The sequence below is a fragment of the Falco peregrinus genome, chromosome Z (assembly GCF_023634155.1).
Source record: "Falco peregrinus isolate bFalPer1 chromosome Z, bFalPer1.pri, whole genome shotgun sequence".
In the NCBI taxonomy this organism is placed as follows: domain Eukaryota; kingdom Metazoa; phylum Chordata; class Aves; order Falconiformes; family Falconidae; genus Falco; species Falco peregrinus.
The window spans coordinates 4,594,142-4,606,611 of NC_073739.1; positions in this window are offsets into that span (position 1 = coordinate 4,594,142).

Below are 12,470 nucleotides of genomic sequence, written 5' to 3' on the forward strand. Positions count from 1 at the left end.
ATTTTTTCTTCTTCCTGAGATGCTGTTCTGCCTGATTTTGCCTTTGGAAGACCATCTTGATTGCTGTGAAGGGCGTGAGGGGCAAATGAAACTGATGTGTCTAGGTCTGGTGTTCATCAGCCCAGTACACTGAAGACTGGCTATAGAAGTTAATATATTGGGGGTTGGACTAGATGACCTTTAAAGGTCCCTCCCAACCTAAACTATTCTACAATTCTATATACATATAGTACAGAAAGAGAGATATAGATATTATATTCCCGAGTTATAACTTCAGGCAGAGTTGGCTCACGTGTTTTGATTAGGACTGAACTGGAAAACAGGACGACAACCTTAAATTTTGGCCCAGCCCAGTACTGAATGTCCCAATCCATTCCCAGAAATTTATTTCCAACATCAGCTCCGTAGGAGGGTAGGGAGTCCCCTTAAGTCTTTGTGACATTTAAGAACAATCGTGCTAGAGTAGAAAATGAGCTCTCCATCATACCTGCAGCTGCAACTTCTTGAGCATTACGGTCATTTCTTTTAACTGGTATAGATCTAAAGTTGTTTTAAAAAGAAAGGCTAATTTAAGGCGAATGCCAAGTGGGGCTCAGAAAAAAAGTAAAGACAAAGGCATAAGATAAGGGCATCTAAAACTGTAACCTCCATACACAGAGGCAAATGGCATGTTTGAATGTGAATCCTGGCAAGTGACTTTCTCAGAGGAAGAAGAGTTACAAGTGCCTTCCTCATCTCTAAAGGTTTCAGTCCCAAGCAGTACAGAGGCTTAAAGAACCTGAAACGGAAAAGCATTGTGTCTGTAACACATTGCACATGACACTAGTGTGGATGGCAAAGTTTAGGATTCTTGGGTTTGTCTCTGTTTTTCAATCCTGCTCTACCTATGTAACTACCAAGCTAAAGGTCTCAAGAGCTTGAAGAGTACAAAACGTGTAGCATAAATATGTGTATGCTGGGGCGGGGGAAGGTTACTCGTAAATGAAGGACATCCCAAAATAAAATAAAATTACTTTTTTAAGTGAAAGAATTTGCCTATGAAAAAAAAGTAGAAAAAGTAAAAAATAAATTAACAGCTGAATATCAGCAACAGAAGTATTTGCACATTCATGGAAGGAGGACCACACACTTCTGTCTGAAGAAACCCTTCAAACAAGAAGCAGTAGTTGAGTTTCCTAAATCCAGTAAACATGGAAATGGCCACCTAATCTTGGTCAAGTAGGCCACATGTATGTGAAATTGTCTTGGTGGCATCAGCAAACATGAGCAACTGGCTTTCAAAGATGGCAAAATTGTGCTATCACCCTAAGAGCATTAATTGTCAGTAAGAGATATGCAAAGATGTTTCAAGCTTGTGAAATATTTCAGTAAAAATCCAAAATTAAAAAATGTTAAAACAAAAAATAATTAAGTGTCAAAAACTACCTGCAGCTTTTGGTTTTGATGCTGCCTTTACGAAGAGCTGTAGCACTGGTTGACACCTTCCAACTATTGAAACCACTCATCTTTCAGTTGTCTTTTAGATTTTCATATACTATTGGCAACACCTTAGCTTTTTAACATTGGGTCTGCTTAGAGGTCAAGTTATTACAGAGGAGGGTAAGCAAGCAGGGAATTTGAGTGGCAATCTGACACTAAATTGTGAAGTAAAACTTCGGATAAAATGGCTACATTTGCAGCACCACCTGAATGTTTCGGAGATATGCAGGCAGAATTTTTATCACCAGTACCCAAGGCTTGCTCACTCTGTGAACTGATGTAGAAATGTCAAGGAGTAATTTTCCTAATTCATTACTAAAATTTTCACTTCCAGGATCAGTTTTGATGGTGCAATGAATATATGCTGGGGGGGGGGGGGGGGGGGAAGAGTATCTTTCACAATTAAAATAACTTTAAAATATTTTGTAAATATGAGTTTTTTTCATTTTGGCCCTAATCACTGACCAATATTTGAGCATAAAAGCCCAGATGGGTGCATACATTCTTGACACTTTTTCTTCAAGGCAAATATTTCAATTTCAGTATTTGCTACGTCCACGTTACACTGTTTCTGACAGTATATTCCAACACTGAAATGACTGGAAAACTATGGTAAATTGTAATAACTAAAATATATAGAATAGTAAAATGTGTATCTGTATATCCTCTTGAGTAAACTTTTCTCATAACGTAAAAATTGTGTGTTGCTTGTTTAAGTAAGAGGAGTAAAAACTTCTAAGCAAACTGGCAGTTGCTTCAATGGCAAGACTTGGATTGGTGCAATTTACTGTTTTATGTTATTGATCATAATGTGAATCCTGGTGATGAAGAAGCACACGCCATACCCCGATATGAGCAGCCATTGGTTAAAAAAAAGCGCTCTGCAGCCACCTGTTTCACTTCCCCAAATCCCCAGTGGATAAAATGACTGGGTGAAGTGGAGCATTGAGGAGGTTGGGTTTGGGCAACAGGAGGGAGGCACAGGGTTACGGGGGTTATTGCCTTGGAAAGCTCCCTCTAGGCATGTGTAAGGCAGCCCGGGTTGCAGAAGCCTGCCTGGGGACCTGAGATCTGCATGGCTTGTTTGACGTGGAGGTCACCTTTCTTGGTAGGAAGAAGAAAAGGAGAGGGCTGGGAGCTTTCTCTTAGCTCTTTTCCTCTTCTGCATCACTGAAGATAAACCTGCAGAGCAGTACCAGGAGCTGGCTCAGACGAAAGAGCCTTGAAGCGTTTTTGTGCCCTACAAAACACAGGATATTCAGTGACAGAAGAAAATAAAGTAGCAGTACCTGAAATGTCTACATATGTTAGAGTGATCTGTTATGTGGAAGGTGACTTGTTTAAAGTTAGCCACTGCGCCAGCATTCACCTAAGTTCAGATGTCCACAAACCAACGCCTGAAAGTACCGTGCTCAAGCCGTGGGGCACACGTACGTCCATCGGTGGCAGGCTGTACTTGCATTAGGCAGCGGTCTTGGAACATGCTCCTGGAGAGGAGTTGCTTCTCTTTGTTGGCCAAAAAGGCCCTTATGGCTAGTTTAGTTTTAAATTAGGTTGCATGTAGAGGAAACCTGAGCTGAACTATCTCTACCTGGTTCACCCTATGGCTGAAGTCCCCCTGTCTCACCGAACTTATCCATTCCATCTAGTCCAGGGCTGTCATAGACGTATTTCTCTGTGGATACCCATCCTATACCCATGGTAGCTGCAAAAGCAGGTGAGGTTGATGCAAGCTATTATTTTTCTTCTAGTTTTTTTTTTTTTTTTCCTTTGAATTGCAGGAGAGACAGCAATTTGGATGAAACATCACAAAATGGGGCAGAAAGAGATGGATGTACAGGATGGCAAGGGAAGGTCCAGTAGGACTCAAAGCAGAAAAGCAGAGGATCCATGGAAGGGATATAAAATACAAGACAGGAGAAAAAAAAATGCAGAATAATAATTCTGAGCTAGGTCCTGCTCTCCTTTACAGCCAAGCAGTTTCATTGGAGCACAGCACTGTGGGGCTGCATAGCTGCAGTCAGGGAAGACTTATTCTCACTAAGGGCGAGGGCAAAGGTCAGAATCAGGAGAATAATACTGTGTGGGTGGATAATCCAGTGCTGTATTTATTATTAATGTCAGAAGTTAAAAGGAAAAAGCCTAATATGTATTTGGGGGGGGGGGGGGGGGGGGCAGCGAGGGGGGAGGGAAGATACTGCACTGATTCTCCCAGTCATGCTCAGCTTCTTGAGATGACTGGTTTGTAGAGCAGCACATGCATGTGAAAACTTGGTTGTCAGTACATAAAAGTCTGCAGAGATTAAGCAGCCAGTGTGGATAGAGGAAAGATGGTGTTCAGACAACTACTACTTCTTTGGACAACGGCTCTTTACAAAACATAAATCTTCAGTAAACCTTTAAAGGAGGGAAAAAAAAAAGAAAGAAGAAAAAGAAAAGAAAAAAGAAAAACAAGGCAATTTACAAAAAAAGAAAAAAAAGACAATTATTCAATGAGTTTCATTTGTGCAGTGGAAACAGCGATTTTGTGCATAACACCTGCAGTTAGTGCTAGTATTATTATGAAGGGTACACTGCAAATATTGATCTCCCTGAGAAGCTGGCTCTTTCAAAAAGTTGAATAAAATGTTTGCAGATGTTCTCAGATACCTTCAGTTCTCAGCTATAGCATTGTTTCAAAGTTGGGAATGTGTGACGAGAAAGAAAAAGAAAAGGATCTAGAGAAGCACAAAAAGTAGGTGGAGAGTAACGTAAAGGGATTGTACATGAGGAAAAAGAGGAGATGCTTTAAAAAGCAGAAGAAAAACCCAAAAATTGAGAAGGTACACAAATATCTCTCTGAGAGAGATTGAAAGGCACAGAGAATGAAAAAATCAGAAAGAACCTGAGAGGAACTGGGTGATATAGGAGTAAATACAGGTGCACATAGGGAAATACCAGACCATGAGCAATCATTGAAAGGAAAAAAAGGAGAAGAGCATTCAGAAAAAAGTACATGGAAGAACAGCAGATATACTTAAAGCAGAAAGCCAGACCAAATTATTGAAATAATGCATACTTTTAGGAACTGAAGAAACAGATAGAGACAGGTGAGTGGGAAGGAAAGGAAATGGAGGAAAGTGAGAAGGGAAGAGTTATTTTAGGATTACTTCTTGGGAAACTGGGTGGTAAAACTTGGCATAAAAATCCTATGTAAACATGCATATTTTTGAAGTGAATCTGACACATCTCAGCACTTGCAGGCTCAAATCGGGCATCCTCACTATGAAATTTTAAGAGTATTACTGGGGAAGGCTGCTGTGCTGCAGCACTGTGTATCCCATGTCTTATTTAAGTGTTTCCAAGCAATACACAGGAATCCCATATGGCACAGTTTGGATAATTCAAAAGATACATTCTGGTAGGCAAAGTGCTTTGTATTTCTAAGGGAAAGTTGTACAGAATAACTATGCATCACTTGTTCTAAAAAGTTAATATAGTAATATCATTAACTGGAATTGCCTTGCAGCAGTTATTGCATAATCTTTTACTAAGTACACAGTTTTTGAGATCTTCTTCATTGCAAAAGTGTTTTCCTTTAGACGTCCTTCTAAAACATACACAGAAAGTATAAGACAGTTGTATGTATTTCAGAGTAGCTGCTTTAATCATTTTGGAATTGGTAAGAACAGCTAGATCACTATTTCTTTTCTGGCTCATGTTTTCTCCTTTAGGAGGAGAATTATTCCATTATCGTTATGCTGCAATTTAATAAATGATGTTTTTTCTTAGTGTTCCCACAGACCTCTATGCCAGCATGAGCTACAACAAGTAGTAATACTCTGGTGTGAGCTTGTTGTGAAGCCTGGCACCCAGTCAATTCTGCTTCATGCTGTTTTACAGCATGAAAGATAAGAAAACTACAGTCATGAGTTATCTCAAAAACAAACCCATTTTTTTTAACGCCCTAGATTCACATGTCAGAAACTGACTGAGCACATCCAGCTGCTTCGTAGGTAATCAGCTTTTCAGTAAACAGATGAGTATTTGTTTTCATAATTTGCCCTTGTTTCAAACACAGAGACCTTCACGTAGTTTTGCAGGCACACTGAATGGCTTGGCAATTTCTCAAGACCTCTCTTTCCAGTGCACAGAATGGTTTAAACTGGCCAAACTGCAAAGGAAACTGCCACATATGTTATTTTCTATGCAGCATTCTGTTTAGTGCTTGTGTGGGCAAAAAATACCAGATTTGTTAAAAATCCAAACATGTTCTTTCTTTCCAGTTGAAGGGTGCCTGTGTCTCCCACCTCCCACAACCGTTTTATGGTGTCAGGTTGGATACGCGTTTCAAAACTTGTAAAAAATACATATAGAGATGATATTTAACTCTCCTTTCATGAAGACAGGGCTTGTGCCTGCGCTGTCCCAGCAGAGCACAATGTGATGGTGGGGTGCTGGCTGGTCGGTGGGTGCTGCTCGAGCCCTCCCCATGGGGACCAAGGGGGAAACCTGGGAATGGGCAACAGACTGGCCAACACTCCTGCTGATGATTAACCTGCTGCTGAGCTGGCCGTGGCTTTCTGAAGGGTTGAGGTTCCATGCCCAGGCACAATGAACTACAATAACTGAGGCTGGAGGTTATAAATAGGTGAATGACCATAACTGATGTCTGCATCTAGCAGGAGGAAAAGCACTCCTTTTGGAGGAGAAAGTCCTTATACGTCTGCTTGCTTTTCACTGCAGAAACAGTGGTATGGCAGGCAACCAGTGTCAGCCCTGCAATGGCTCATTACCCAGCTCGCTCTCCAGATCTGAAGGCACAGAAACACAGAGCAGGTTACCATCCTTATCTCGAACAAGTTAATAGGCTGAAGAAAGATACGCCTACCTGTCATACAGTCAGCAGTCGCTTCCTGCCACAAGTTTTGAAAATGGGTCCAACCGTGCAGGAGCGGGCCTGGAAATCAGGACCATGGGTGGCAATCAGCTGAGGGGAATGTGCTCGAGCTTGTAGGTCACGAACCCTGGGAGGACACGGCGTGTGAACAGACACAACAATTAGCAGGGTGAGTCATGCCGAGAGAGGATAGGGGAGTGGGGATGGATGGCACGACAAGGAGAGGTAACACCTTGCTGTTAATTGATGACTGTAAACACTTACTTAAAGTGTCCTTTGTTTGTAGTTAACCACCAATCAGGGGTTGCCTAGTATGTAATGCTTAGCTTAAAGAACCAATCTGTTTAAAGCACACAGCTTCTGAAAACATATATAAACTCTTGACTGTGTACATTAAATGGACATTTGCTTGCATCAAGCAGCGTCCCGGCTCTCCATTGCAGCACAACCGCTTCTTCCCTAAGACTGTTTTTATTGTATTTTGCTGAGTGGTCAAAAGAAAGTGAAAAGAAACATCAGGCCCTGCTTTGAAATTTGCTTTTTCAAGGAACAGTTTCCTCTCTTCCCAAAGTAATGTTTAATGAGAAATAAAATGCTGGAGAGTTACTTAGAAAGCGTTTCACAAACCACAGGGAAATTGATAGTGAGTGGTAATGAGAGGAAAGAAATTGAGTGTTTTGTGTGAGCGTGGGTAGTCATTTGTCTCTAGCAATGGAAATCCTCCCCCAGTGAGGAGCTGGCTGGGGCGGGAGGTGTCTGCAGGTCTCCTTGCAGGAGTGTCACTGCCCCATCCAACACAGCGGACAGGGTTTATCCTGACTTGGTACACCAGCCAGCCATGCTCAGGCACTGCCGGCTGGCCAGGTGCAGACCCAGCTCACCGCAGCTGGCTTGCTTTGGGTCGTAACTCGTGCACATGCCCACCTGAACACCTGCTTCAGCAGTAGCATTTGTTTCTTAGCTGTCAGAGTCCGCTTGCCTTGAAAGCCACAGTACTACCGACTGCAGCAGAGCTGCTCAATCCGCATGCAGCCTTCCTCCAATATAACCTGCACAGCCTTTCTGCGCATCTCTCCATGAGCTTCCTATAATTTTCTGATCTAAAGTAGGATAGAAAAAAAAAAAGGGGGAGGGGGGGACAAAACAAACCAACCAAACAAAAAGGATTACTTCTGGATTCACTGGTAACTGCAACAGCACATTGAAAATGACCAAGACATGAGAAAAGGAGTACATTAATTCTGTAAAAACACTTCATTTCTATAGTTTAGAAAGGAAACTTTACCCCTATCAGTTACAAATGACAATTTTCTTTAACAAACCAACATGAATAGCATAGCATAATATGAAGAAAAATCAGCATTCAGATTGAATTACACACAGGGGGCTGCCCAAAGCAGATTTTCCTGCCTTCGTTGTGTTGCCCAGTGTATGGAAAGGCTCCTTCTGTTCCAGCTCCACAATTTTTCCCCTCCCTGACCATATTTCGGTGTGCTGGTGAGCCTAAACCACCACACCTTGCCCCACTCTGCTGCAGGCTCCTCTCCACACATGCCAAGGCACTGGCAGCCCTGTCCCCCCAGCCACCAGCTGCAGGTTTAATTCTGCTTCAGCCAATGGACCTGAATCAAACCATGCTCCATCATAGCTACAGTTGACTATGAAATCTGTGTTTTTGCTGGTTCTCCCTGCCAGCTGTCCCCCTGATGATATCCCTTAGCCGATGCTGTAGGGTCACCATGACCTGGACTTTCAAGGGGGCTCTGGAAGTATTTTGAAGCGTGAAGGGCAAAGACGACACAAGGTTGGCTCCAAAAGTTTTACAAAGGCGTCTGAAAACCTGTGACTGTTTCCAAGGAACATGAAGCTGGCAAGGGTTGTTTGTCTGAGATTTTCTCTCTACAGGCTCCCCAACTGGCCTGGAGTTGTGAGTCTAACAAAATGCTCAAGTGGGAAAAAAATGCTTTGTTATGGGTCAAACGTAGCCCTATGGGGTTTTTTGTTGTTTTCTTTTGTTTGTTTATTTCATACCGGGGTGGGGTGGGGGGTGGGGAGTGGTTTTGCCTTCACGAAGATGCACAGCACATCCATATTCCAGGGGCCTCTCTGGAGGAGGGAGCCCACACCGTGGCCCCCTGCAGGACCTTTGACATCCCCGTGCTGGGCTCCCTCCCGGCTGCTTGCCATGCCCATCCCTGGGGGGTGGTGCAGCGGCGGCGGCCGGGGGCATTTCAGCAGCAGAACCAAGGCCCTCTCTGAACGCAGGGATCGGGCAAGTCTGAGCTTGGGCTGTTCATTAGCTGCTACACAGACTTCTGGATAGCCAGCTGGAGCAGAGCCAGGCTGGCCTTGGCAATTGCAGGGCTGGGGGTGTGCGGCCCCAGCGGGCACCGACACACTGACAGCAGCGCTGGAAGTGCGTGTCGTCCGCAGGGTGTCTGGTTTGCCACATTTGTGACCATGACAAACACCGCTGGTACTTCCTCGACTCCTAATTCACTATCTCAGGTAAAGCTTAGCTTTTTTTGGTTTAGCCTTGCTTCCCGGATGGTTTCATGTTGCTCTGGCTGGTTTTGCCATTAGCGTCCTCCCAACAAGATTGCAGCATCAGGAAATAATTGAAATAGTAGGTGTTTGAGGGAACAGCGTCTTAAAGTAGGTCTGTGGTGGTCAGACTCCATATCTAACCTGATTCTCCCTCCATTGCTTCCCTTGTATCACTGTCAGATCACATATCATATCACAAATGGGATTCAATTAAGTTTTTCCTTTCCAGGAAGGGAGGGAGGGAGGGAAGGAGAGAGGGAGGAGAAGGGGGTAAAAAAGAAAATCATGTTTTAGAAACTCGTACCCCAAAGGGTTCTTGAGAATGGGGGATGAGATCACCCAGCTCGGCCCTGTCCCACCGTCTCAGCAGGTACACAGGTCATCTGGCAGCCACTTGAACGAGGACCCTGCACCCGTGGGTGGTCTCAGATTTGCTCCAATTTGTACTTTTGTGGTACTTATATACAGAAATGCAAATGCTTCTTTTTTTATCATGTTCCACTTCAGATTTCAAACTTGTCTGAAAGGATCAGCACAGGAACACCCATCTCCTAAAATACTCAGGATTTTGCAAAGCCAGGCATGGTATTCTTTGACTTTTTTCCTTCTTTTTTGTTCCACACCCCCCCCCCCCCCAAATGCAGTTGACTTCAGGGCTAAGGTTACCCCTTGGCCATTTTCCAGACAGACTGTACATTGTATTCATGCTTTTCAATGTTGTTTCCCTCCTAGTATCACCGCGGTATGCTTGTATTAGCAATAATATTTTCCATCTTGTCAGTCAGACAGTGGCAACAGGCTTAATGAAACGAGTCATTTGTTATTCAGCACAAATCACAGTCATTGAAAAAATCAAGCTGTGAGATGCATATTTACTGAACTTTTATTACCCAAATGTGCACAAGCTTTTACAAAAAAAAAAAAAAAAGAAGTGTATAACTTGTGGTTTCGTATTGTGAGCATGAGATGGGGGAAAAAAAAGCCATTTATGCTGATTCTTTCAAATGAAGTCTTGCCCAATTATGCTTGGGTAAAAAGGATGCAAATGTAATTTGCTTATTCACAATTTAAGGTCCTTTTCACGCTGTTAGAACAAAGTAAATAAGGAATCTGGGTCAGCTGTGTTGTACCTCCATAGTAGTACACTTAGTTTAATTCTGTATAGCTGAGATAGTGAATATAATATCACAATACTGTTGTGAACATGAAAAGAGAGATTTGTGGGAATGGCATTGGCAACAAATGCCACCAGAGAGGAAAATGTTTTCTTCTCTTGTAGAATATTAACATCTAGAAAGACACACGAACAATGAAATACTCTTTTCTCAAACCACATCCGCTTTCTTTTCTAGTACAAATAAACCAAGCATGGGTATTCAAAGGATTGTTTCCAGCTCTGAAAGTGCTGGAGGAATTCAGTGAAACTTCTAATGTTTACCAAACAATGACCTGAGTGTGCTGGCCTTTTTAGTTGGGATTTTTTTTTTTTTCCTGTGCTTTTTCTTTCTCTCTTTTCCCTTGGGGGTGGGTGGGACAGGAAGAGAGAGTGGAAAGCACAGCAATATAAAACAGACTTGGGGAAAACGTTTAATTTTGCTTTATAATTAATGAAATGAGGCCAAATGCAGTAAAAAAAAAAATACTCAAAGCCACTCAGTTAAAAGAAGCAAGCAAGAGTGAGTCACATGTATGGTTTGTTAAAAAAAAAAAAAAAGAAAACAAAAAAAAACCACCCCAAAAACCAGTATAAAATGGTTTAGCCATCCCTTCTTACAAGATCATTTTACCATGCTTCATGAATTTGTCTTAGCTGGTACCCCTGTCTAATGTTCCTTGGATAACACAGAGCTACCAGATCTTCCCCAATACTCTGGGCTTCTGCCAATGTAGCCTCGCCAGCAGCATCCACAACACCACGGTGCCCTGGTTTGTCAGCTATTTTAATTTTAAGCACCTGTGAGGCTCCTTTCAGCTCTGCCTGGATAGCTGTAGAGTTGGAGAAATGTCACAGTACCTTGTGCCACCAGGAGAGCCCTGGGATGTACACGTGCAAAATGCTCCTCGCCCCTTTCCCAGAGATTTATGCATTCACCTACCCCGGGGCACACAGGTCACCCCTGGTGACCCACACACCAGCACCCCCCCAGGGTTCAAGGCACCAAAATGACACCCACAGAGTATCAGGCAAGAGACTCTGGGGACATCTTACACCCTCTGAGGAAGGCTCTCAGCAGCGGAAAAGTGAAGAATACCGCGATTCATGATGAGTCATAGAAGACAAGTGGTAGAGCCGATCCCTGGTGGAGATTTGCATCTCACTTCCAGCCCCCTTCCTCCCCAGTCCCCAGAGTCCCAGCACCCAGCAGGGTCACCCCTGCCCTCCCCGAGCCGATGCTGGTGCCCCCAGCCCTGCAGTGCCTGCCCTGCACACCTGCAGCAGGATTGCAGCTCACCTGGGGCACAGAGCAGAGGCTGCCTTGCCCGCAGGGGTGTCACCTGGGCTTGCACCCTAAGATCCTACCACCCTACCACTAAGAGCAGTATCTGCATTAAAGGCTTTTTCGAAAAGACTGTTTCCACGGGTACATTCTGAACTTGCAAGTTTTTCATGATGTTAAAATGTGCTTCTGAATATATTCCCACCTTTCCACTGACTATCAGCTTGCGGGGTGCTGTAGGCTGCAAATCGCATGCAAATCACCCATCTCATGCAGTGAACACTGAGAGCCCCTGGACAACTAGACCCGCCAAAAAGAAAGAAAATGAAACCATTACTGATTAAATTTCCTTTTTTTTTTTTTTTCTTAGCCACACCCACCCATCCCCCGGATACGTTGGGGATGGCAGTATGGCCAGGGTGTGGGGAGGGAGGGAGGTTTATCATTACTGAAATTAAAATGGAGATGAGAGCCATGAGTTTAGCAAAGTCATCTGCAAGTGAAATGCTGCACCGCTCACCAGTTGGGATGAAAGTGCAGCAGGATAGGGTCCGGCCGTTCTCTGCGCAGCATCGGGAGTTGCTAGGTTACACCCAGCATCAGGAATTCAGGGAACAATGTACTTACATCTTTTTCAATTTTGAAAAATAAAATAGGTATTGGCATAAAATACAGTGTGGCACTGAAGTAATTTCATAGTGGAGAGATCAGACGGAAGGAGCCTTTCATCTCGGTGACAGCTGTTTACTTCTGGTTGTGACTTGCAGAGGGCAGCGTGGGACGGCTCCCCGGGGTGCCCGTCTGCAGGGGGATGCTTGCAGCCCCCGTGCCCCAGCAACTCCTGCCCCAGCCCCTCATCCCAAAGCCACCGGGCAGCTGCTGCTCTCAGCCACATCAGCTGGTCCTACAGAAACTCCTGACAGCTCCAGTGATGTATAGGCCTCAAATTTGGGGGTGGGGGGTGGGGGGGGTGGAAATAAGCCACGCTTTCATGATGGAAACGAACCTGACAGGTCTCATCTTACTGGTGTTGTGTCTTGAGCTTTATTATCATTGTTGTTATTACTGACGTTCTCCTGTTCATAGATAATGTCATAATTTACAGTCAGGCATTGTGCACCCTGGAT